The sequence below is a fragment of the Carassius auratus genome, unplaced genomic scaffold (assembly GCF_003368295.1).
Source record: "Carassius auratus strain Wakin unplaced genomic scaffold, ASM336829v1 scaf_tig00217613, whole genome shotgun sequence".
NCBI lineage: Eukaryota > Metazoa > Chordata > Actinopteri > Cypriniformes > Cyprinidae > Carassius > Carassius auratus.
In genome coordinates, this window is record NW_020529147.1 from 15,001 (window position 1) to 20,000 (window position 5,000).

Below are 5,000 nucleotides of genomic sequence, written 5' to 3' on the forward strand. Positions count from 1 at the left end.
TGGGTTTTCTTTCCTACTTATATAATATACTGGCGATTAGATGGGCTGCTCTTTAAATAGCCCTCTCTTTGCAGCATTTTTCGCTTACGGCCATACCAACCTGGTGGCGCTAGTGAGTAATACAGGAAGTGAGTGGGCAGTTTGAGCAGTTGGTGAGAGAGGCTCACCTTTTTTGATTTGTGTTTTGTTCATTATTTTTTGGGAAAAGCTTTATTTAGTTTTTTTGTTTGTTTTTTTTCTCCTCCCAGCAGCTCACGCTGTTTGGGGGGGGAGTTTTTTTTGGCTTTAATTTTCAAAATGGATAGATTACCGGCAACGACCACAGCAATGGCACGAGAAACACGGAGTGGAAATGAAATCGATCTTGAACAAAGACACAGAGATGGACATGAAAAAGAAACAAAGAAGGAAACCTGGAAAAGAGTTTACAAAAAGGAAGCAACAGTAACAGTGGACTTAATGGATTTGGATGATGTGAGAGCAGTGGATATTATAATGTCAGTGACCGAAAAAGTTGGAGAAGGGAAAATCTTGGCGGTTCGACCGAAACAAACAAGATGTTATGAGGTGACTTTGGAGACCGAGGAAGACATCGAGGAGCTGATGAATGGAATACTAATCAAAGGAAAAACCTGTGAGGTAACAAGACTTCAAAACAGAGATTTTGTTGTTTCTTTTATGCATCTCCCTGTTTACATGGACGATGAGGACATTTTAAAGAAATTGGAAGGATGGGGAGTTCTCCCCATCTCTAAAATAAAGAGACGGTTTTATCCTGGCACAAATATTGAAGATGGAACAAGATTTGTAAAAACAAGATTCCCCAGAGAAGTGATCTCACTCCCGTATAGCACCAAGTTTGTCACAGCAGAAGGACCACAGCACTTTCGGGTCATGCATAGCCAGCAGGTAAAGACATGTAGGTTGTGCATGAGCCCAGAGCATATGGTGAAAGACTGTCCGCAGTTTATATGTTACAAATGCAATGAGAGAGGACACATGGCGAGGGACTGCAGGGTGGTAAAATGCCCGGATTGCGAGGAGGTGCTAAGCAAGTGTGAACGCTGGATGGGAAACGAGGAAGAAGATGAAAAAGGTGTGAGTGGGCAGATGCATGACAATGAAAAGGAGCAAGAGGAAGGAACAACAACAACACAGATTAATGAAACCAACGAAAATAAGGACAAAGGAGAACAGAGAGAAGAAAGTTGCATACAGGATAAACAATCACAGCAAGGGGGTGAAGCGGAGATGCAAATTGCAGAGACCATTGAAATACTTTTAGACAAAATAGAACATCAAAGGATTGTAAATGAAGAACAGACTGTTGAAATGGGCAGTGAAGAGGAAAAGGAGGACAAAGCTGGGATACAAATGAAAAGAAGAAGATCGATCAAGGTAAAACCAAGTTTGGGCGGGGTAAGGAAAAAAGTAGTTAAAGAGGACTTGTTGAAAAATGTAAACCGATTTGAACTGTTAAAGGACATGGGGGAGATTGAATGATAAACGATGGTTTTTATGAATACTTTTTTCTGTCTTATGCTCATAAAGTTGGTAACTTTTAATGCAAGAGGACTTCAAGATGTAAGAAAGTTTGATAAAGTAAAAGAAATGTGTAAAAAAGAAGATATAATAATGCTACAAGAAACTAATTGGACCGATAGGTCTATAAATGAAATGAGGAAAAGGTGGAATGGTGAAATTCTGTATAATAATGGTGATGAAAGAAATGGTAGAGGTGTGGCAATTTTAATAAGGGAAAACAGTGGTGTAAGCTGTAAAGAAATATACAAAGATGAAATAGGGAAATGTTTGATAGTGGAAATGAGTTACGAAGAGAAGAACATATTACTGGTCAACATACATGCACCAACGAAAAAAGAAGAAAAGAGATCATTTTTTAACACTATCAAGACAATTGTGAGGAATTATAAATATATACTTATGATGGGGGATTTTAATACAGTTTTTAGCAGACAAGATATAGCGGAGGGTATGGGTTTCAAAAGCGATACGGGAAGGAAAGAGTTAAGATCACTAATGGAGGAAAATAATATAATGGATGTATGGAGGGAAAGGAATGAACACAAAAGAGAATACTCGAGAAGACAAATAGTAGGAAATTTCATTTATCAAACACGAATAGATATGGTTTTATGTACAAGGAATTTAGAATGTTTTATAGAGAAGTTAAGGTATGAAGAAACGAGGTTAAGTGATCATAAGCCTTTTTTTGTACATTTGGATTGGGATGTTGGGAAAAGAGGGCCAGGGGTATGGGTTTTAAATACAGACATTTTAAAGGATGAGGATTATGTGGCAACAATAAAAGATACAATAAAAAAAGAAAAAGAGAATGAAATGTATTTAGAGGACAAAAGGATCTGGTGGGAGAACTTGAAATTTTTAGTGAAAAAAATCACTATTAGTTATTGTGTGTTAAAACAGAAATGCAAAAAGAATAAAGAAAAGGAAATAAGAGAAAGACTGGAGAAGCAAGTAAATGATGAAACAGAAGATATTCAAAAAATAAAAGAAATACAAGAAGAGCTGAAAGAGATGGAAGAGAATAGATATAAGGGGGCAATGTTGAGGTGTAAAGCTAAATATCTGGTAGAAGGAGAAAAATGCACAAAGTTTTTTTTTGATCTTGAAAAAAGAAAAGGAAGAGTTGAAACTATAAAAGAAATACGAAAAGAAAATGGTGAAATGGTACATGAATGTGGGGAAATTTTAGAAGAGGTTAAAAACTATTTTGAAAAATTGTTTAGTACGGAAGGAGTAAAGGAGAGAGAAAAAAGGGAATTAATGGAATTAATAAAAATTAAAGTGAGTAAAGAGGAGAAGGAAGAATGCGATCAGACAATAAGTAAAGAAGAAATAGAAAGTACAATAAATGAATTGAACAAAAAGAAAAGCCCAGGCATTGATGGTCTAGGAAGTGAGTTTTACCAAACTTTTAAAGACCTTTTAGTAGATATTTTAAGAGATGTTTATGATGAGATTTTTGAAAAAGGAGGAATGATGTTAAGAATGGGAATGGGATTGATGAAGGTAATATACAAGAAAAAGGGGGAAAAAAATGAATTAAAAAATTATAGACCTATCACAATGTTAAATACTGATTTAAAGATTTTAGCAAAACTTTTAGCGAATAGATTAAAACAGATAATGCCAAATATAATAACAACAAATCAGGCATATGGAGTAAAAGGGAAAGACATTTCGGATGTAACAATGAGTATAAAAGACACGATAAGGTACATGAGAGATAAAAGGAAAGGAGGTTATATCATTAACTTAGATTTTGAAAAAGCTTTTGACAGGGTGGAACACGAATATTTATTTGATATTTTAAAAAGTTTTGGGTTTGGGGAGATTTTTATTAAATGGATTCAAATTTTATACAAGGGAGCAATGACAACAATAAAATGTAATGGGTTTTTAACAAAATGTTTTAGGATAACACGATCTATAAGACAAGGGTGTCCTTTATCAGCCCTGCTATATTCATTGGTGGCAGAACCGCTTGGACTAGCCATAAAGCAAGAAAGGGGAATTAAAGGAATAGAGATTGAACAAACAGGAAAAGAGAGTAAAATTTTTCAATATGCTGATGACACTACCATTTTTGCTAGAGAAGAAGAAAGTGTCAAACAAGTAATGGAAATAGTACAGAGATTTTGCAAGGGGTCAGGAGGAAAAATAAATGAAGAAAAAACTGCATATATGAGATTTGGGCAGACGACAGACTTAGCAGAGAATTTTAAATTCAAGGAAGTAAAAGAAATGAAGATTTTAGGAATTTTAATGGGTAAAGATGAAGATAAAGTTAGAGAAATCATGTGGGAAGAAATAGTGGGAAGCATTGAAAGAAGACTGAACTTTTGGAAATTGAGGGCACTAAATTTAAAAGGGAAGGTTTTAATCTTGAATGTTTTAATGACTTCAAAACTGTGGTATTTTTTATATATGACATCTATGCCGGTGTGGGTGGAAAGAGGGTTGAAAAGATGTTTTTTAGATTTTTTATGGGTAGGGAAACCAGCTAGAATTGCGTACAATACTTTAATAGGGATGGAGGGAAAAGGAGGTTTGGGTTTAATCGATGTTGAGCAAAGGAAGAATAGTCTGAGAGTCAAATTAGTCAAAAAGTATCTGGATGAGGGAAACAAAGCAGAATGGAAAACAACAATGGGGATTTTTTTAAACAAATGTGGGAATTTTAATCTGGGAGATAATGTGTTATGGATGAGAACACAAGAATGGATAACAGAGGGGTTGCCAATGTTTTATAAAGAAGTTTTAAGGGCTTGGAGGAATTTTTTAACTACCGTTCAATACAACGTACATGGAAGAGAAAACATCTTAAATCAGCCATTATTCCTAAACACCGGCATTTTAAACCAAGGGAAGGAAATATATTTTAAAGAATTGATGGAAGTTGGAATAGTCAAAGTAAGAGATGTTTTATATGAATATAAAGAAGGCTTTTTACCAATGCAGTATATAGTAGATGTGATGGAGGAAGCAAAGGAAGAATTTAATAAACAAGAACTTAAAACTAAGTATGAAATTATAAAAAATGCAATACCCAAAGAATGGATAGAAAAGGTTGAAACTATGGAAGGGGGGAAAGAAGAAAAGGATGTGTACGCAATACTGGGAGAGAAATTGTGGCTTTTAAAAGAATGTACAGTGAAAATGTTTTATGTTTTTTTCATTGACATGATTTTTAAGAAACCTGTTGCAAACAAATTTTGGCAGAAGACATTTGAAGGTTTAAAAGAAGAAGATATTTGGAAAAACATGAAAGGGGAGATAATTGAGGTCAAATTGGAAAATTCTGAGTATTATATCAGACAAAGGGTGCTGTTTACTGATGTTATACTTAAAAAAATTGGGATGGAACAAAGTGCCATATGCAAAGTATGCAATGAGGAAGATTTTTTACATGCGTTTCTACACTGTAAGGCACTGAAGGATTTCAATGAAAAATG